General features: G+C 41.3%; 1 pseudogene; it reads left to right on the top strand.

Moving 5' to 3' along the window:
- Positions 1 to 2,029: 2,029 nt before the first annotated feature.
- On the top strand, positions 2,030 to 3,609 carry LOC112673046 (serine/threonine-protein phosphatase PGAM5, mitochondrial-like; annotated as a pseudogene).
- The last annotated feature ends 18,819 nt before the right edge of the window (positions 3,610 to 22,428 follow it).

The following is a 22,428-nucleotide window of genomic DNA, read 5'->3' as shown; positions in this document are numbered from 1 at the left end:
AGCTTTCCTTCTGCCAAGGGACACCTACCTCAGCAGTTTGGAGCTCCAAGTTCATGAGAACTTCTTGCTCTTGGGACCCAATCTCAATTAGTCTGAACACTGAGGAAGGAGCAGTCATGGTTCAAGGAGTGGATGACACTAGAGCTGGGACTGCCCCTGCTCCTGCCCTTATGGTGGTCCAGAGGCTGTGGCCACTTTGCCTTCATTCCCATAAGGGCCTCCTCCATATGAACACTAGTCACTGCAGGGTCTGGCACCTGAAGACATGCCTGACCATAAGACACCTTCCCCACTTTCCTCCTCCTCCTCCCCCCCATGATACTTCATGTTATCTTTGCAGCTGTCAGCCTTACTCTGGGAAGCTCAACCCTGGCTCCCTCCCTGCCTGCTGCTAGAATAAACTTCAGTGAAGTGGGAAAGCATGAGCAGTATCCAGTCATCACAGAGATCAAAGCATCCTGTTCAACATTAAACATGAAGTTAGTTGTAAAAAACAACAAAATGCCAACAATATATGATCCTTTCAATAGAGGCAGAAAAAGCATTTGCAAAATATGACATCCATTCGTGATAGAAAACTTTCAACAGGGACACCTGAGTGGCTCAGTGGTTGAGCATCTGCCTTTGGCTCAGGGTGTGATCCCAGAGTCCCAGGATCGAGTCCCACATTAGGCTTCCTGTATGGAGCCTGCTTCTCTCTCTGCCTCTCTCTCTCTCTCATACATAATGAATAAATAAATAAATAAATAAATAAATAAATAAATAAATAAATTTTTAAATAAAAATTTAAAAAAAGAAAACCTGCAACAAAGCAGGTTTAGAAGGAACATACCTCAAAATAATAAAGGCCATATGCAAAAAAAACCCACAGCTAATATCATACTCAATGGGGAAAAATTGCTTTTTGTCAATGGTCAGGGATGTCCATTCTCACCACTGTATTTAATGTAGTATTGGATATCTTAGCCACAGCAGTCAAACAACAAAAAGAAACAAAAGGCATTCAAATTTGTAAGTAAGAAGTTAAACTTTCATTATTTGCAAGAAGACATGAGACTATATAGTAAACCCTAATGACTCCCACAAAAAATTGCTAGAACTGATGCAAGAATTCAGTAAAATCACAGGATACAAAATCAATGTACAGAAATCTTTTGCATTTCTATACACCAATAATGAAGCAACAGAAAGTACAATTAAGGATTCTATCCCCATTTATAATTGCAGTGAAAAAGATTAAGATACATAGGAATAAACCTATCTGAAGAGGTGAAATATCTGTACTCTGAAAATTAAAAACACTGATTAAATAAATTGAAGATGATACAAACATCATGGAAAAACATTTCATGCTCATGGATTGGAAGAACAAATACTGTTAAAATTTCTATACTACCCAAAGAAATCTACATATTTAATTCAGTCCCTATCAAAATATTACCAGCATTTTTCACAGAGCTATTACAAACAATCTTAAAATTTGTATGGAGCCACAGAAGACCCTGCATAGCCAAAACAACCTTGAAAAATAAAAGAATAGAAACGCCAGAAATGAACCCTCAACTCTATGGCCATTTAATCTTTGAGGAGCAGGAAAGAACGCCCAATGGGAAAAATGTATCTCCAAGAAATGATGTTATGAGGGCCATGGGGATGGGGAGGCAATGGTGCCAGCGGTGTCCAGGCTGCAGGCTGGGGCTGGGGCAGGGCTCCGGTGCTGTCAAAGCCGGTGTTCTGCCAGTACCTGAGCCTCTTGTGGCTCTATCCAGTGCTCACCAAAGCGGCCACCAGACTTTCATAAATAGTACAGCATGCTCCCGGTGTTGCCAGCTTCAGCAGCAATTAAGTGAGTGACATTTTGTCAGCACTTGGGAACTTCCTGGCCCAGATGATTGAGAAGAAGCACGGAAAATGAAAACTGCTTTCAAAAGCTAGATGACAGTGGGCCTCTCAGGTATGCCATTTATAGGGGAGAGACACAGCTGTTATTGTTGTCCAGATAAGGAGAATCTTCTGGCCAGCACTGCACATGAACTGCAAGTCTGGACCCCAGCGCAGTTTATCAATGTCAACTACATCCCTTTGCAGGCAAGAACCACTGTCCTTGGTCAACCTGTGGAAGAGGAACCTGAACTCTGGAAAAGAAGCACTGGTATCCAGGCTGGATCACTGCAAGCCAAGGCCACATGACACATCTTCCTCATCAGGCACTCCCAGTACCACGTGGATGCCTCCCTGGAAAAGGACCGTACACTGACACCCGTGGGTCCTGAACAGGCTAAACTAACTGGGATCCAACTTGCAAGCATGGGGTTGAAGTTTAATAAAAGTGTCCATTCATCCATGACTTGAGCGGTAGAAACCACTGACATCACCAGCAAGCACCTGCCAAGTGTCTGCAAGGTCAGCACAGACCTGCTGAGGGAAGGTGCCCCCATGTAGCCCAACCCGCCCATGTCCCACTGGAAGCTGGAGGCTGTGTATTATGAAGACAGAGCCTGGATCAAGGCCGCCTTCCAGAACTACATTCACTGGGCAGACACCAAGCAACAGAAGGACAGTTATGAGACTTTCATCTGCCATGCGAACGTCATCCGCCACAGCGTGCGTGCAATTGTAAATGGGATTGACTCCTTAATTTCTCTTTCTTCAGTCTCATTGTTAGTGTAGAGAAATGCCACTGACTTCTGGGCATTGATTTTGTATCCTGCCACACTGCCAAATTGATGTATGAGTTCTAGCCATCTTGGGGTGGAGTCTTTTGGGTTGTCTATATAGAGTATCATGTCATCGGCAAAGAGGGAGAGTTTGACTTCTTCTTTGCCAATTCGAATGCCTTTTTGTTGTCTGATTGCTGAGGCTAGAACTTCCAGTACTATGTTGGATAGCACTGGTGAGAGTGGACATCCCTGTCTTGTTCCTGATCTTACGGGGAAGGCTGCCAGTGCTTCCCCATTGAGAATGATATTTGCTGTGGGCTTTTCGTAGATGGCTTTTAAGATGCTGAGGAATGTTCCCTCTATCCCTACACTCTGAAGAGTTTTGATCAGGAATGGACGCTGTATTTTGTCAAATGCTTTCTCTACATCTAATGAGAGGATCCTATGGTTCTTGGTTTTTCTCTTGGTGATATGATGAATCACATTGATTGTTTTACGAGTGTTGAACCAGCCTTGTGTCCCAGGAATAAATCCTACTTGGTCATGGTGAATAATTTTCTTAATGTACTCTTGGATACTATTCGCTAGTGTCTTGTGGAGAATTTTGCATCCATTTTCATCAGAGATGTTGGTCTATCATTCTCCTTTTTGGTGGGGTCTTTGTCTGGTTTTGGAATTAAGGTGATGCTGGCCTCATAGAACAAATTTGGAAGTACTCCATCACTTTCTATCTTTCCAAACAGCTTTAGTAGAATAGGTATGGTTTCTTCTTTAAACATTTGATAGAATTCCCCTGGGAAGCCATCTGGCCTGGACTATTGTATCTTGGGAGGTTTTTGATGACTGCTGCAATTTCCTCCCTGGTTATTGGCCTGTTCAGGTTTTCTATTTCTTCCTGTTCCTGTTTTGGTAGTTTGTGGCTTTCCAGAAATGCGTCCATTTCTTCTAGGACGCAGAACTCCTGCGTCTAAAGGTGCTGGACAAAAAACAGCAAATAGATTCTACACCCAGCAGAAGAAGAGAGTTAATAAAGGTTCGAGCAGAACTCAATGAAATCGAGACCAGAAGAACTGTGGAACAGATCAACCAAACCAGGAGTTGGTTCTTTGAAAGAATGAATAAGATAGATAAACCATAAGCTTCTTAGAAGACCTATGGAGTGTTGAAAATGCTAGATTGAAGTCACCAAGTATAAATGTATTATTATCTAAGTATGTATTAACTTTGATTATTAATTGATTGATATTTGGCAGCTCCCACATTCAGGGCATGTATATTGAGGATTGTTAAGTCCTCTTGTTGAATAGATCCTTTAAATATGAGATAGTGTCCCTCTTCATCTCTCACTACAGTATTCGGGGTAAATTTTAGTTTATCTGATATAAGGATGACTACCCCTGCTTTCTTTTGAGGACCATTTGAATGGTCAATGGTTCTCCAATCTTTTATTTTTAGGCTGTAGGTGTCCTTCTGTCTAAAATGAGTCTCTTGTAGACAGCAAATAGATGGGTCCTGCTTTTTTATCCAGTCTGACACCCTGCGCCTTTTGATGGGGTCATTAAGCCCATTCACGTTCAGAGTTACTATTGAAAGATAGTTTAGTGTCATCATGATGTCTATTCAGTCCCTGTTTTTGTGGATTGTTCCATTGGACTTCTTCTTAAAGGGGAATTCTCAGAGTCCCCCTTAAAATTTCTTGCAGAGCTGGTTTGGAGGTCACATATTCTTTCAGTTCCTGCCTGTCTTGGGAGCTCTTTATCTCTCCTTCCATTCTGAATGAGAGCCTTGGTGGATAAAGTATTCTTGGTTGCATTTTTCTCTCATTTAGGACCCTGAATATATCCTGCCAGCCCTTTCTGACCTGCCAGGTCTCTGTGGAGAGGTCTGCTGTTAATCTGATACTCCTCCCCATATAAGTTAGGGATTTCTTTTCTCTTGCTGCTTTAAGGATCTTCTCCTTATCTTTGGAATTTGCAAGCTTCACTATTAAATGTGGAGGTATTGAATGGTTTTTATTGATTTTAGCGGGGGTTCTATTTCCTGGATCTGAATGCCTGTTTCCCTTCCCAGATTAGGAAATTTTTCAGCTATGATTTGTTCAAATACATATTCTGATCTCTGTCCCTTTTGGCGCCCTCGGGAACCCCAATTAAACATAGATTTTTTTCCTCAGGCTGTCACTTATTTCCCTTAATCTATCCTCATGGTCTTTTGTCTCTTTTTTCCTCAGTTTTCCTCTTTGCCATCAACTTGTCTTCTATGTCACTCACTCATTCTTCCACCTTGTTAACCCTCATCGTTAGGACTTCTAGTTTGGATTGCATCTCATTCAATTGATTTTTAAGTTCTGCCTGATTAGATCTAAATTCTGCAGTCATGATTTCTCTTGAGTCCTTTATGCTTTTTTCTAACGCCACCAGTAGGTTTATTTTTTTATAATAAATTAATTTTTTTTGGTGTTCGAGTTGCCAACATACAGAAGCTTCATAATAGTGCTTCTGAATTGCCTTTCTGACATTGAATTGTAATCCAGATTTTGTAACTCTGTGGGAGAGAGGACTGTTTCTGATTCTTTCTTTTGAGGTGAGGTTTTCCTTCTAGTCATTTTGCTCAGTGCAGAGTGGCCAAAAACAAGTTGTATTGGGAAAATGAGAAAAAGAGAGGAGAGAAAGAAGGAAAGAAAAAAGGAAGAAAAAAAGAAAAAAGAGAAGAGAAAGAGACAGAAAAAGAAACAAAGGAAATAAAAAAAGGTGGGGGAATCAAACAGAAATTAAAAAGCAAAAAAAAAAAAAAAAAAAAAAAAACCAACCAAACAAACACACGGGGGAGTATCTTCTGATTCTGTATACTGTAAGTCCCTTGACTTCCCCTGGAACTTGTCCGTCTAGCTGGTCTTCTGGAGGAAGGGCCTGTTGTGCTGATTTTCAGGTGTTAGCACTTGGGGGAGCTGCTCAGCCTTCTTCCTGGGGCAGGGCTCAGTGGGGGTTGTTTACCCTGTGAGGCCTCAGGAGGAACAACCACGGTGGCGGCGGCGGCCAGCTCTGGAGCCCTGGATTCAGCTCCCGCAGTAACTACAGAGCTCTCAGTCTGCAGGGGCCAGGATGCTCCGGGGGCGGGGCCGCTGATCTGCTCAGCTCGGGGCAGGAGCGTCCTTGTTGTCCTGGGCCCTCCTGGCCTCTGCCTGTCCCAGGGTGAGGCCGGATCCTGGGCTCTGTCCCTGCCGCCCTGTACTCCGCGGCCAGCACTGCTGGATTCACGCTCCCGGCGCACAGCCCCCTCTCTGCGGAGCCTAGGCCCGAGTCCCTCCGAGCTGCTCCTGGGTTCAGCCATGTGCACGCTGCAGTCCTTTAGGGAGCTTGGCGCACTCTCCCTGGTGCGCAGTTGCTCTGTTAGTGTCCCAGGGAGCCTGAGGGCATCCCCGCTCTTCCTGTGGTCCTTCTCTAACTCCCTGCGAGTGCCTACGTGCCCGGGAAGACTGGTGAAGCTCCTATTCTCAGGGATGGAGCTTTCCTTTCCTGGGGACACTCGCTGCGGCATAGCCCGGCTTCTCGCGGGGCTCCTCCCCCTTGGATGCCCTTTGTTTCTTTATTTCTCCCCCCGCCCCGTCTTCCTACCTTGATAGAAGCGCGAACTCTTCTCACGGTAGCATTCCAGCTGTTCTATCTTTAAATCTCAGGCAGAATTCGTAGATTTTCAGGATGATTTGAAGGTTATCTAGGTAATTTGGTGGGGACAGGTGATTTGGGGACCCTACTCTTCCGCCATCTTGCCCCTCCCTCCTCTATTCATTTCTTTTTCCCATTTCATGATAGGATTGTTTGTTTCTTTGCTGTGGAGTTTATTAGGTTCTTTATAGATCTTGGATACTAGCCCTTTATCTGATACGTCATTTGTAAATACCTTCTCCCATTCTGTAGGTTGCCTTTTAGTTTTGTTGGCTCTTTCCTTGGCTGTGCAGAAGCTTTTTATCTTGATGAAGTCCAATACTTCATTTTTGCTTTTGTTTCTCTTGCCTTCATGCTTGTATCTTGCAAGAAGGTGCTGTGGGAAAGTTCAAAAAGGGTTTTACCTGTGTTCTTCTCCAGGATTCCGATGGAATCTTGTATCACATTTAGATCTTTCATCCATTTTGAGTTTATCTTTGTGTATGGTGAAAGAGAGTGGTCTAGTTTCATTCTTCTGCATGTGGATGTCCAATTTTCCCAGCACCATTTATTATAGAGACTGTCTTTTTTCCAGTGGATAGTCTTTCCTGCTTTGTCGAATATTAGCTGATCATAAAGATGAGGGTGCACTTCTGGATTCTCTATTCTGTTCTATTGATATATGTATCTTTCTTAAAGATTTATTTATTTATTCATAATAGACACACACACACACACAGAGGCAAAGACACAGCCGGAGGGAGGAACAGGCTCCATGGCAGGAGCTTGATGTGGGACTCCTTCCCAGGACTCCAGGATTGCACCTTGGGCCAAAGGCAGGCGCGAAACAGCTGAGCCACCCAGGGATCCACTATGTGTCTGATTTTGTGCCAGTAACACACTGTCTTGATGACCACAGCTTTGTAGTACAACCTGAAATCTGGCATTGTGATGCCCCCAGCTACAGTTTTCTTTTTTATATTCCCCTGGCTTTTCGGGGTCTTTTCTGATTCCACATAAATCTTAAGATGATGTGTTCCAATACCCTGAAGTAAGTCCATGGGATTTTGATAGGTATTGCATTAAATGTGTAAATTGCCCTGAGTAGCATTGACATTTTCACAATATTAATTTTTCCAATCCATGAGCATCGAATATTTTTCTCTTTGTGCCTTCCTCAATGTCTTTCAGTAGTGTTTTGTAGTTTTTAGTGTACAGATCCTTTACCTCTTTGGTTAGGTTTATTCCTAGGTATCTTATGCTTTTGGGTACCATTATAAAAGGGATTGGCTCCTTAATTTATCTTTCTTCAGTCTCATTGTTAGTGTATAGAAATGCCACTGATTTCTAGGCATTGATTTTGTATCCTGCCACGAAGTCGAATTGCTGTATGAGTTCTAGCAAACGTGGGGGTGGAATCTCTGGGGTTTTCTACGTACTTCATGTCATCCACGAAGAGAAAGAGTTTGACTTCTTCTAGCCAATTTGAATGCCTTTTATTTCTTTTTGTTGCCTGATTGCTGAGGCTAGGACTTCTAGTACTATGTTGAATAGCAGTGGTGAGAGTGGACATCCCTGTCTTGTTCCTGATCTTAGGGGAAAGGCTCCCAGTGCTTCCCCACTGAGAATTATATTTGCTGTGGGCTTTTCTTAGATGGCTTTTAAGATGTTGAGGAATGTTCCCTCTATCCCTACACTCTGAAGAGTCTTGATCAGGAATGAATGCTGTCTTTTGTCAAATGCTTTCTCTGCATGTATTAAGAGGATCATATGGTTCTTTTTGTTTTCTCTTGCTGATATGATCTATCCCATTGATTGCCCTACAAGTGTTGAAGCAGCCTTGCATGCCAGAGATAAATCCCACTTGGTCATGGGGTATAATCTTCTTAATGTATTGTTGGATCCTATTGGCTAGTAACTTGTTTATAATTTTTGCATATGTTTTCATGAGGGATATTGGTCTATAATTCTCCATTTCGGTGGGGTCTTTCTCTGGTTTTGGAATTAAGGTGATGCTGGCCTCATAGAACGAGCTTGGAAGTACTCCATCTCTTTCTATCTTTCTGAACAGCTTTAGTAGAATAGGTTTTGTTTCTTCTTTAAACGTTTGATAGAATTCCTATGGGAAACCACCTGGCCCTGGACTTTTGTGCCTTGGTAGGTTTTTGATGAGTGCTTCAATTTCCTCCCTGGTAATTGACCTGTTCATGTTTTGTCTCTCTTCCTATTACAGTTTTGGTAGTTTGTGTTTCTCCAGAAATGCGTCCATTTCTTCTAGATTGCCTAATTTATCGGCGTATAGCTGCTCATAATATGTGTTTAAAATCGTTTCTATTTCCTTTGTATTGCTGATGATCTCTTCTTTCTCATTCAAGATTTATTAATTTGAGTCTTTTCTCTCTTCTTTTTAATAAGGCTGACTAATGCTTTATCTATCTTATTAATTCTTTCAAAGAACCAACTCCTGGTTTTGTTAATCTGTTCCACAGTTCTGGTCTCTCTTTCATTGAGTTCTGCTCAAATCTTCATTAACTCTCTTCTTCTGCTGGGTGTAGGTTTTATTTGCTGTTCCTTCTCCATCTCCTTTAGGTGTAGGGTTAGCCTGTGTGTTTGAGTTCTTTCCAGTTTTTGATGGATGCTTATATTGCGATGTATTTCCCCCTCAGGACTCTTTTGCTGTATCCCAAAGATTTTGAAGGTCGTATCTTCATTCTCATTAGTTTCCATGAATCTATTTAATTCTTCCCTATTTTCCTGGTTGACACTTTCATCTTTTATCAGGATAGTCCTTAACCTCCATGTGTTTTAAATCCTTCCAAACTTCTTCTTCTGGTTTAGTTCTAGCTTCACAGCATTATGGTCTGAAATATGTAGGGACTATCCCAATCTTTTGGTATCAGTTAAGACCGTATTTGTGACCCAGTATATGGTCTATTCTGGAGAAAGTTCCATGTGCATTGTGAAGAATGTGTATTTAGTTGAGTTTGGATGTAAAGTTCTGTAAATATCTGTGAAATACATCTGATGCAGCAGTGTATCATTGAAAGCTCTTCTTTCTTTGGAGATGTTGTGCTTAGAAGATCTATAGATTGTAGAAAGCACCATGTTCAACTCTCCCGGTTTAAGTGTATTATTATCTAAGTATGTCTTAAGTTTGGTTATTGATTGATTTATATACTTGGCAGCTCCCATATTTGGGGTATAAATATTCATGATTGTTAGGTCCTCTTTTTGGATAGATCCTTTAAGTATGATATAGTGTCCCTCTTCATTTCTTACTACAGTCTTTGGGATAAACTTTAATTCATCTGATATGAGAATGGCTACCCCTGCTTTCTTTTCAGGACCATTTGAATGGCAAATTGTTTTCCAACCTTTTATTGTCAGGCTGTCAATGTCCTTAGGTCTAAAATGAGTTTCTTGTAGATCGCAAATAGATGGGTCTTGTTCTTTTATCCAGTCTGAAACCCGGCACCTTTGGATGGGGTCATTAAGCCCATTCACATTCAGAGTTACTATTGAAAGATATGAATTTGGGATCCCTGGGTGGCGCAGTGGTTTGGCGCCTGCCTTTGGCCCAGGGCGCGATCCTGGAGACCCGGGATCGAATCCCATATTGGGCTCCTGGTGCATGGAGCCTGCTTCTCCCTCTGCCTATGTCTCTGCCTCTCTCTCTCTCTCTCTGTGACTGTCATAAATAAATAAAAATTAAAAAAAGAAAGATATGAATTTAGTGTCATCATAATACCTATTCAGTCCCTTTTTTGTGGAGTTTTTCTTTGGGCTTCCTCTTTCTTTTACAGAGTCCCCCTTAATATTTCTTCTAGAGCTGGTTTGGTGGTAACATATTTCAGTTTTTGGCTATCTTGGAAGCTCTTTATCTCTCCTATTCTGAATGAGAGTGTTGCTGGATAAAGTATTCTTGGCTGCAGGTTCTTCTCATTTATGACCCTGAATATATCCTGCCATCCTTTTCTGGCCTGCCAGTTCTCTGTGGATAGGTTTCCTGTTAAGCTAATACTTCTCCCCATAAAGGTTATGGATCTCTTGTCTCTTTCTGCTTTAAGGATCATTTCTGGAGAAGGGGGCAAGATGGCAGAAGAGTAGGTGGCCCAAGTCACCTGTTCCCACCAAATTACCTAGATAACCTTCAAATCATCCTGAAAATCTACGAATTCGCCCTGAGATTAAAGAGAGAACAGCTGGAATGCTACAGTGAGAAGAGTCACGCTTCTATCAAGGTAGGAAGACGGGAAAAAAGAAATAAAGAAACAAAAGGCATCCAAGGGGGAGGGGCGAGTGCCCCCAGGACAGGAAAGCACCCTCCGGGAAAAACAGGGGGTTCACCAATCTTCCTGGGCAGAAAGGCGCTAGCAGGGAGTTAGCGCAGGATCCCAGGAGGGTGGGGATGCCCTCAGGCTCCCAGGGACACTAACATAGCACCTGCGACCTGGGGAGAGCGCGTCACACCCCATGGACAAGCTCCTGAAAGGGCTGCAGCGCTCATGGATGGACCCGGGGGCAGCTGGGAGGCAGCTCAGGTGGGGTTCCCCGCTGAGGGGTCTGCGCGGCCCGGGAGTAGCTCAGAAGCAGCTCCGGCAGAGGCTCCAGCAGAGGCTCTGTGTGGAAGGGTCTGCGGGGCCAGGAGTGGGAATCCAACAGCACAGGCCCAGGAGCACAGGGTGCTGGGGACACAGCCCAAGATCCCGCGCTCATCCCAGGACAGGCTGAAGACAGGAGGACACAGACAGCAAGGACACTCCTGCCCCAAGCTGAGCAGATCAGTGGCCCCGCCCCCGGAGCATCCAAGCCCCTGTAGGCTGAGAGCTCCTTAGTTACTTCCGAGCTGAATCCAGGGCTCCAGCACTGGCTGCCACCACTGTGGTTGTTCCTCCTTGGGCCTCACAGGGTAAACAATCCCCACTAAGTCTCACAGTGTACTCACCGGATAAGCAGCTTAACATCTTTTACTGAGCCCTGAACCGGGCAGGGGGCTGAGCAGCAACCCCAGGTGCTAACACATGAAAATCAGCACAGCATGCCCCTCTCGCAGAAGACCAGCTAGACAGACAGGGAAAAAACAAATTATTGACCAAACAGCACTGAAAGTTTCTGTGGCAGTCGCGGGACTAACAGTACACAGAATCAGAGGATACTTCCCCTTGTTTTTTTGGTTTTAAATTTCCGTTTGCTTGCCAGCCCCCCTTTTTTCCTTTTTTCTTCTCTCTTTTTTCTTTTTTTTTCTGTTTTTTCTTCCTTTTCTCTTTTTTCTTTTTTTTTCTTTCCTTCTTTCGCTTCTCTCTTTTTCTCCTTTTCCCAATACAACTTGTTTTTGGCCACTCTGCACTAAGCAAAATGACTAGAAGAAAACCTCACCTCAAAAGAAAGAATCAAAAACAGTCCTCTCTCCCACAGAGTTACAAAATCTGGATTACAATTCAATGTCAGAAAGCCAATTCAGAAGCACTATTATACAGCTACTGGTGGCTCTAGAAAAAAGCATAAAGGACTCAAGAGACTTCATGACTGCAGAATTTAGATCCAATCAGGCAGAAATTAAAAATCAATTGAATGAGATGCAATCCAAACTAGAAGTCCTAACGACGAGGGTTAACAAGGTGGAAGAACGAGTGAGTGACATAGAAGGCAAGTTGATGGCAAAGAGGGAAACTGAGGAAAAAAGAGACAAACAAAAGATCATGAGGATAGATTAAGGGAAATAAATGACAGCCTGAGAAAGAAAAACCTACATTTAATTGGGGTTCCCGAGGGCACCGAAAGGGCCAGAGGGCCAGAGAATGACCCCACCAAAAAGGAGAATTACAGACCGATATCCCTGATGAACATGGATGCAAAAATTCTCAACAAGATACAAGCCAATTGGATCCAACAGTACATTAAGAAATCTATTCACCATGACCAAGTAGGATTTATCCCCGGGACACTAGGCTGGTTCAACACTGGTAAAACAATCAATGTGATTCATCATATCAGCAAGAGAAAAACCAAGAACCATATGATCCTCTCAATAGATGCAGAGAAACCATTCGACAAAATACAGCATCCATTCCTGATCAGGACTCTTCAGAGTGTAGGGATAGTGGGAATATTCCTCAGCATCTTAAAAGCCATCTACAAAAAGCCCACAGCAAATATCATTCTCAATGGGGAAGCACTGGGGGATCCCTGGTGGCGCAGCGGTTTGGCGCCTGCCTTTGGCCCAGGGCGTGATCCTGGAGACCCGGGATCGAATCCCACATCGGGCTCCCGGTGCATGGAGCCTGCTTCTCCCTCTGCCTGTGTCTCTGCCTCTCTCTCTCTCTCTCTGTAACTATCATAAATAAATAAAAATTAAAAAAAAATGGGGAAGCACTGGGAGCCTTTCCCCTAAGATCAGGTTCGAGACAGGGATGTCCACTCTCACCACTGTTATTCAACATAGTATTAGGAGTCCTAGCTTCAGCAATCAGACAACAAAAAGACATTAAAGGCATTCGAATTGGCAAAGAAGAAGTCAAAGTCTCCCTCTTGCCGATGACATGGTACTTTACATAGAAAACCCAAAAGACTACACCCCTAGATTGCTAGAACTCATACAGTAATTTTGCAGTGTGGCAGGATACAAAATCAATGCCCAGAAATCAGTGGCATTTATATACACTAACAATGAGCCTGAAGAAAGAGAAATTAAGGAGTCAATCCCATTTACGATTGCACCCAAAAACATAAGATACCTAGGAATAAACCTAACCAGAGGTAAGGGATCTAACCCTAAAAACTATAGAACATTTCTGAAAGAAATTGAGGAAGACACAAAGAGATGGAAAAATATCCATGCTCATGGATTGGAAGAATTAATATTGTGAAAAGGCAATGTTACCCAGGGCAATTTACACGTTTAATGCAATCCCTATCAAAGTCCATGGACTTTCTTCAGAGAGTTGGAACAAATCATTTTAAGATTTGTGTGGAATCAGAAAAGACCCCGAATAGCCAGGGGAATTTTAAAAAAGAAAAGTATAGCTCGGGGCATCACAATATCAGATTTCAGGTTGTACTACAAAGCTGTGGTCATCAAGACATTGTGGTACTGGCACAAAAACAGACACATAGATCAATGGAACAGAATAGAGAACCCAGCAGTGGACCCCCAACTTTATGGTCAACTAATATTTGATAAAGGAGGAAAGACTATCCATGGGAAGAAAGACAGTCTCTTCAATAAATGGTGCTGGGAAAATTGGACATCCACATGCAGAAGAATGAAAGTAGACCACTCTCTTTCACCATACACAAAGATAAACTCAAAATGGATGAAAGATCTAAATGTGAGACAAGATTCCATCAAAATCCTAGAGGAGAACACAGGCAACACCCTTTTTGAACTTGGCCACAGTAACTTCTTGCAAGATACATCTACGAAGGCAAAAGAAACAAAAGCAAAAATGAATTATTGGGACTTCATCAAGATAAGAAGCTTTTGCACAGCAAAGGATACAGTGAACAAAACTACAAGACAACCTACAGAATGGGAGAAGATATTTGCAAATGACGTATCAGATAAAGGGCTAGTCTCCAAGATCTAGAAAGAACTTATTAAACTCAACAGCAAAGACACAAACAATCCAATCACTAAATGGGCAAAAGACATGAACAGAAATCTCACAGAGGAAGACATAGACATGGCCAACACGCACATGAGAAAATGCTCTAAATCACTTGCCATCAGGGTATTACAAATGAAAACCACAATGAGACACCACCCCACACCAGTGAGAATGGGGAAAATTAACAAGGCAGGAAAATGTTGGAGAGGATGCGGAGAGAAGGGAACCCTCTTACACTGTTGGTGGGAGTGTGAACTGGTGCAGCCACTGTGGAAAACTGGGTGGAGGTTCCTCAAAGAGTTAAAAATAGACCTTTCCTGTGACCCAGCAATTGCACTGCTTGGGATTTACCCCAAAGATGGAGATGCAATGAAATGCCGGGACACCTGCATCCCGATGTTTATACCAGCAATGTCCACAATAGCCAAACTGTGGAAGGAGCCTTGGCGTCCTTCGAAAGATGAATGGATAAAGGTGTGGTTTATGTATACAGTGGAATATGACTCAGCCATTAGAAATGATAAATACCCACCATTTGCTTCAACATGGTTGGAACTGGAGGGTATTATGCTGAGTGAAATAAGTCAATCGGAGAAGGACAAACATTATATGTTCTCATTCATTTGGGGAATATAAATAATAGTGAAAGGGAATAGAAGGGAAGGGAGAAGAATTGGGTAGGAAATATCAGAAAGGGAGACAGGACATGAAGACTCCTAACTCTGGGAAATGAACTAGGGGTATGGAAGGGGAGGAGGGCGGCGGTGTGGGTGATTGGTTGGTGGGCACTGAGGGGGGCACTTGGCGTGGTAAGCACTGGGTGTTGTTCTGTATGTTGGGAAATTGACCACCAATAAAAAATAAATTTATTATTTAAAAAAGGATCATTTCTTTATCTTTGGAATGTGCAAGTTTCACTATTAAATATCGGGGTGTTTAACGGTTTTTATTGATTTTAGCGCGATCTCTCTATCTCCTGCATCTGAATGCTTGTTTCCCTTCCCAAGTTAGGGAAGTTCTCTGCTATGATTTGTACAAGTACACTTTCTGGACCTCTGTCCTTTTCGACACCCTCTGCAACCCCAGCTAAACGTAGATTTTTCTTTCTGGGGCTGTCATTTCTTTCCCTTTCCCTTTCCTCATGATCTTTTAATTGTTTTTCAATTTTTTTCCCTCAGCTTCCTTCCTTGCCATCAACCTGTCTTCTATGTCACTCACTTGTTCTTCTACCTCCTTACCTGTCATCATTAGGACCTCCAGTTTGGATTGCATCTCATTTAATTGATTTTTAATTTCAGCCTGATTAGATCTAAATTCTGCAGTCATGAAGTCTCTTGAATCCTTTATGCTTTTTTCCCCCAGAGCCACCAGTAGCTTTATAATTGTGCTTCTGAATTGGCTTTGTGACATTGAATTGTAAATCAAATTCTGTAACTATGTGGGATAGAGGACTCTTTCTGATTCTGTCTTTTGTGGTGAGTTCCTCCTTCTAGTCATTTTTCTCAGTGCAGAGTGGCTAAAAAGTTGTACTGGAAAAAAGAGAAAAAGAGGAAAAAAATGAAAAAAGGGAGGGGGGACAAACAAAGAACAAAAAACAAAGAGGTGTATCCTCTGATTATATGTACTGTAAGTCCCTAGATTTCCCCTGGAACTTTCCAGTGCTTCTTGGTCAAGAACTTGCTCTTCCCCTGTCCTTCCACCTGGTCTTCAGGGGAGGTGCTTGCTGTGCTGATTCTCAGGTGTGTGTGCCTGGGGGAGCTGCCCCGCCCCCTGCTACGTCCAGGGCGCATTCGGCGCTGTTTATCCTTTAAGGCCTCTGCTCCCTGGCGGCCCCAATCTGTCCCAGGTATAACGCGACACCAGGAGGAACAACAGCAGTGGTGGCAGCCAGCTCTCCAGCGCTGGAGTCAGCTCCAGCAGTAACTACTGCAGTCTCCCAGTTCCCAGGGTCCTGGATGCTCCGGGGCGGTGGCACTGTTCTGCACAGCTGGCAGCTGCCCAGTGGTCTGAATGCCCTCGCTGTCCTCGCTGTCCTGTGACCTCCCGTCCTCTGCCTGTCTCAGTGCAGGAGTGCGGGATCTTGGGATATGTCCCCCAGCGCCTTTGCTCTGGGGCCTGCACCACTGGAATCATGCTCCCAGGGTCCCGCAGCCCTCTCCGTGCGAAGCCGCCACCTGCGCCACTGCCTGAGCTGCTCCCAGGGCTGCGCAGAGCAGCCACCTGAACCGCAGCCTGGGCTACTCTCCGGACCCCACCAGGGGTGCACTCCAGCCCTTTTGGGAGCTCGGCCTGTGGTGTGTGGAATGCTCTCCCTTGGGGCACAGTTCCTCTTTTAGTGACCGTGGGAGCCTGAAGGCATCACTGCCCCTCCTGGGATCTTGCCTGAGCTCCCTGGGAGCGCCTTTCCTTCTGGGAAGATTCGTAAAGTTCCTTCTTTTCAGAGACTGGGCTTTCCTGTCCTGGAGGCTCTTGCCGCCCCGCTTAGCCCGGCTCCTCATGGGGGCACCTCCCCCTGGATGCTTTTTTACTTGTTTATTTTTTTTCTCTCTTCCTGCCTTGGTGGAAGCCGAAGTCTTCTCATTGTAACATTCCAGCTGTTCTCTCTTTAAATCTCAGGCCAAATTTGTAGGGTTTCAGGATGATATGAAAGTTATCTAGGTAAATTGGTGGGGACAAGTGACTTGGGATTCTACCTTTCCACCATCTTGCCCTGCCTCACAGCCAAATGTTGTAAGAGACTAATGAAACAGTCACCCCAGCACAAACAATAGTCATCTCTGTAAAATAATGGATCCCTTCCTGCCCTTACTGTGTAGAGTCTCCTGCAGATTCAATGAAGTACCTATTAAGATTCCAATAGCATTTTTTTCTTACAGAAACAGAAGAAACAATCCTACAATTCATATGAAACAACAAAAAACCCTGAACAGTCAAAACAATCCTGAGAAAGAACATCAAAATTAGAGACATTTTTTTTTTAAAAAAGCATAGTATTGGCATAAAAGTAGACACATAGTTAAATGGAACAGAAATGAGAACCAGGAAATAAACTCCAGCAATTCTGTGAACTAATATTGAACAAGGCAGCCAAGAATGGAGATAGTCCATTTATCCTGCTTTTCTCTCTTTTAATAGAGAAAAGACTGTTCAATAACAATCAAGAAAACTGCATATTCACAAGAAGAATGAAACTAGACCTCTAACACCATTCACAAAAATTAACTTGAAATGTATTAAATGCTTAAATGTAAAATGTGAATTCATAAAACTCTGAAAAGAGAAACACAAAGGGAAAAAAACAACAATTTCATGGATATGGAATCCAAAATACAAGCAATAGAAGCAAAAATAAACATGTATAACTAAATCAAACTAAAAAGATTCTGCACAGCAAAACAAGCAAAAAACAAACAGCAGGGCAGCCCCAGTGGCTCAGCATTTTAGCCCTGCCATCGGCCCAGGGCTGATCCTGGAGACCCAGGATTGAGTCCCATGTCGGGCTCCCTGCATGGAGCCTGCTTCTCCCTCTGCCTGTGTCTCTGCCTCTCTCCCTCTCTCATGAATAAATAAATAATAAAATATTTATTAAAAAAACAGCAAAAATGAAGGAAGCATACAGAATAGAAGAATATATTCACAAACCACATGTCCAGTAAAGGGTTATTATTCAAAATATATAAAAAACTGGTACAGCCACTCTGGAAAAACAGTGTGGAGGTTCCTCAAGAAGTTAAAAATAGAGATACTCTACAACCCAGCAATTGCACTACTGGGTATTTACCCCCCAAATGCTGATGTAGTGAAATGCCAGGACACCTGCACCCCAGTGTTCATAATAGCAATGTACACAATAGCCAAACTGTGGAAGATGCCTCGATGTCCTTCGATAGGTGAATGAATAAAGAAAATGTGATATATATATATATTCAGCCACCAGAAAGGATGAATACCCACCATTTGCTTCGACGTGGATGCAACTGGAGGGTATTATGATGCTGAGTGAAGTCAGTCAGAGAAGGACAATCATCATATGTTCTTACTCATACAAGGAATATAAGAAAGAGTGAAAGGGATTATAAGGGAAAAGGGGGGAACTGAGTGGGAAAAATTAGATAGGGAGACAAACCATGAGAGAGTCCTAACTTGGGAAATAACCAAGTGGTTATGGAAAGTGAAGTGGGCAAGGGGATGGGGTAACTGGGTATCAGGCACTTGATGGGATGAGCACTGGGTGTTATACTATACCTCAAAAAATTAAAAAGATTACTACCATATGATCTCAAAATTCCACTTCTGGGTATAATTTTGAAAATGGAATCATTATCTTGAAGAGATATCTGGACCCTTGTGATTATTGCAGCATTATTTTCAATTGGAAAGACATGGAAAGAACCTAATATAGATCAACAGATGAATGGATAAAGAAAGTACACACAAAGGAATATTATTCAGCTACAAAAAAGAAGAAACTTCCTGCCCTCTGTGACAACATGGATGGACCATAAGAACATTATGCTAAATTAATCAGAGACAGAAAAATACTGTATGATATCACATTTATGTAGAACCTTTTTAAAAAAATCCTAGAAATAGAGAGCAGATCGGTGGTTGCCATGGATGGGAGATGAGGGGGAAATGGGTAAAGATATTAGAAGGGTACATGTTTTTATTGATAAGATGAATACATTCTGATGATGTAATGTATAGCATGGTGAGTATAGTTTACAATATTGTACTGTTTTGGAGAGCTATTAAAGGGGCAAATCTTAGGGGTGACTGGGTGACTCAGTGGGTTAAATGTCTGCCTTCAGCTCAGGTCATGATCCCAGATTCTTGGGATAGAGTCCCACATCAGGCTCCCTGCTCAGTGAGGAGCCTGCTTCTCCCTCCCTCTCTCTGCCCTTACCCCCTGCTCATTTTTGCTCTCTCTCTCTCTACAATAATCTTTTAAAAAAGAGTAAATCTTATAAGTTCTCACTCTACACATACAAAATGGGACTATGTGAAGTGTGAAGTAAGTGTTCATTAATCTTATTGTGATATATAGAGATAGATGATAGATGATAGATAGATAGATGATAGATAGATAGATAATCTCACACTTAGATCCTCCAACATGAGAAAGCCCATTCTCTCTTCAGGGCCTTGCACTTATTTCTCTGCCTGGAACACTGTTCTCTCCAGCTTTTGTCTTGTTGGTTTGTTCTTTTATTTCAGATATCAATTCAAATGTCCGCTCTTCATGGAAGCCTGATCACCCTAAGTGGTCCTATGTAATCATTCTCTTTCATTATACCTTGTTAATTTCCTTCATAATAGATTTCACAGTTCGTATTACTGTGTTTGTTCATTCACTAATTTTCTATTTATTTTGTTCTCTCTCTTCCCCCATTAGACTTCCAGTTCCAAAACTGTTGGGACAAAATATGTTTTGCTCATGCACTACCCTAGCACCTAGATTTAGTGCCTGGCATTTAGTCATAATAAGTATTTATTAAATAAATATGTAAATAAGTTAAAAATAACTGATCAGAATGCCTTTCAGTAAATATTTAATATGTTTGATGTTAATCTACCTAATTTTCTATAAATGTCCAAATGATATATTTAATATCCTTCATAGGAAATGTACACACAGAAATGACCTTTACCCATTCCTCTACCAAATTATCTCTATCATTTCACCTAATTATATAATCTGAGTTGACAAAAACCTTATCTATTCCTACTCTCTATGCAATGTATATATACATTCTACAACAGTAACAAGTTATTTGCGTGCTCTTGCTAAATGTTTCTAGACAAGTGTAAGTAATTTTTAATCAACCGATTTCACCATTACTTTTGATTATTTTTTCTTGTTCTGATTAGATGATTTCACTTAATCTGTTTTTGAGCTCATTGACTCTTTCTTCTTCTTGGTCAAATCTGCTATTATTCTTAGTTCAATCACAGCATCCTTCAGCTCCAAAATTACTGTTTGGATCTTTATATAGTTTCTCTTTATCAGATTCCTTGTTTTGTTCTTGTATTGTTTTCCTGATTTCATTACATCATTTATATGTGTTCTCGTGAAGCTCCCTGACCATCTTTTGAGGGTGTTATGGTGAGTGAAATAAGTCAATCGGAGAAGGACAATCATCATATGGCTTCACTCATATGGGGAATATAAGAAATATTGAAAGGGAAGAAAAAGAAAGGGATTATAAAGGAAAGGAGGGGAACTGAGTGGGAAAAATTAGGGAGAGAGACAAACCATGGGAGACTTCCTAACTTGGGAAATAAACAAAGAGTTGCAGAAGGTGAGGTGGGTGGGGGGATGGAGTAACTAGGTGACAGGCACTGTGGAGGGCACTTGATGGGATGAGCACTGGGTGTTATACTATATTTTGGCAAATTGAACTTAAATAAAAACAAATATAAAAAAATAAAATCGCAATGGAAATTTTTGAAGAAAAATTATTCTAAAACTCATTTGGAATATTAATAGATCATCAATGGAGATAAAAATTTTGAAAAAATACGTAGGAAGTTTCATATCTCCTGATTTAAAAACTTTGTACAAATTTACAGAAATCAAAACAGCGTGGCAGTGACATAAAGACAAATAGACCAATGGAACTGAATAGAGAGCCTAGAAATAAACACTTGCCTATATGGTCAAATTGTTTTAAATTAAATTAGAGTCCAAAAACCACTCAATAGGAAAAGGACAGTTTCTTCAGCAAATGGTTTTGGGAATGCAGTATATCCACGTACAAAAGAATGGAATTGGACACTTACCTTACATTGTATACAAAAATTTAAATCAAAAGGAATTAAAGACTAAAATATCGTACCTATAACTAGAAAACTCTAGGAGAAAAGGTAGGGAAAATCTTCATAGCATTGGGCTTCACAATGATTTCTTGATATAACACCAAAAGCTCAGGCAACAAAAACAAAAATCGACAGACGGAATTACATCAAACTTTAAAATGTTGTTGCATCAAAGCATGCAATCAATAAAGGAAAACATCCACCCAGAGAATGGGACAAAACATTTGAAAAACATATTATATTAAGCACTCTCAAAACTCAAAAATCAAATAACTCGATTCAAAATATACAAGAGATTAGCATCACAGAGCATAACATATTCCTCTTTCCTTCTCTCCTTTTTATTGACTTATAATTAATATAAAACATTGTATTAGTTTCCGATGTAAATCATAGTGAATTGACCAATGTGTACATTGCAAAATGATCACCTCAAAAAGTCTGGCTAACATCTAGTACTATATAAAGTTAATACAATATTAATGACTATATTCCTCACGCTGTATATATATCCCCATGACTTGTTTATTTTATAACTGGAAGTTTATGCTTCTAGAACCCCTTCAACCATTTTGTGTCCCTCAACCAGCCTTCCTTCTTAGTGATTTTGATAGATGTCATGTGATATCTCACTGTGGGTTTGATTCATATTTCCTTGATGATTAGTAGTGTTAAACATCTTTACTTGTACCTCTTGGTCATCTGTATGTCTTTCAAAAAATGTTTAGTGAGATCCTTTGCTCATTTTTCCATGGATTGGTGTTTCCCTGTTATTGAGGTATATGAGTTTGTTATATATTTTGGATATTAAGCCCTTATAGGATATGTGATTTGCAAATATTCTCTCCCATCTACCCAGTTGTCTTTTCTTTTTGTTGATGGTTTTCTTCACTGTGCAGAACCTTTTTAGTTTGATATAGTACCATTTATTTGTTTTTGCTTTTGTTTCCATTGCCTTTGGCATCAGATTTTCAAAATGGTTAAGACCATTATCATGGAGTTTACTACTGATGTTACTTCCAGGAGATTTATTGTTTCAGGCCTCACATTCAAGCTTTTTTGGTTTTGTTTTTGTTTTCATATTCAAGTTTTAATCCATTTTAAGTCAATCATTTTGGGTTAATTTTTGTATATAAGGGTAAGATTGTGATCTAGTTCCATTCCTTTGCACGCAGCTGTCCAGTTTTCTGAGCACCATTTATCGAACAGTGTGTCATTTCCTCATTGTATAGTCATGCCTCTACTGCCATATATTTATTGACCATGCTAGCATAGGTTTATTACTGGATTCTCTGTTTTGTCCCATTGATCTATGTGCTTTCTTTCTTGCCAATACCATGTTTGGATTACTATGGCTTGTTTGAATAGTTTGAAACAGGGAACATACCTCTGATTTTCTTCCTTTTACCCAAGATTGTTTGGCTACTTATGGTCTTTTTTGGTTCCACAAATTTTAGAATTATTTGTTCTAGTTCTGTGATAAAAAATTCATTGGAATTTTGATAGGCATTTCATTGGCTCTGTAGATTGCCTTGAAAAGTATGGACCTGAATAATATTAATTCTTCTAATCCATAGTACAGAATACATTTCCATTTATTGCTGTCTTGTTTAATTTCTTCATCAATATCTTATAGTTTTCAGGATATAAGTCTTTCACATCCTCAGTTAGATTTATTCCTAGATATTTGCTGTATTT

Source organism: Canis lupus, chromosome X, assembly GCF_003254725.2.
Source record: "Canis lupus dingo isolate Sandy chromosome X, ASM325472v2, whole genome shotgun sequence".
Taxonomy (NCBI): Eukaryota; Metazoa; Chordata; class Mammalia; order Carnivora; family Canidae; genus Canis; species Canis lupus.
The sequence above is the reverse complement of the archived record's forward strand: the minus strand, read 5'-3'. Positions and strand labels throughout refer to the sequence as shown.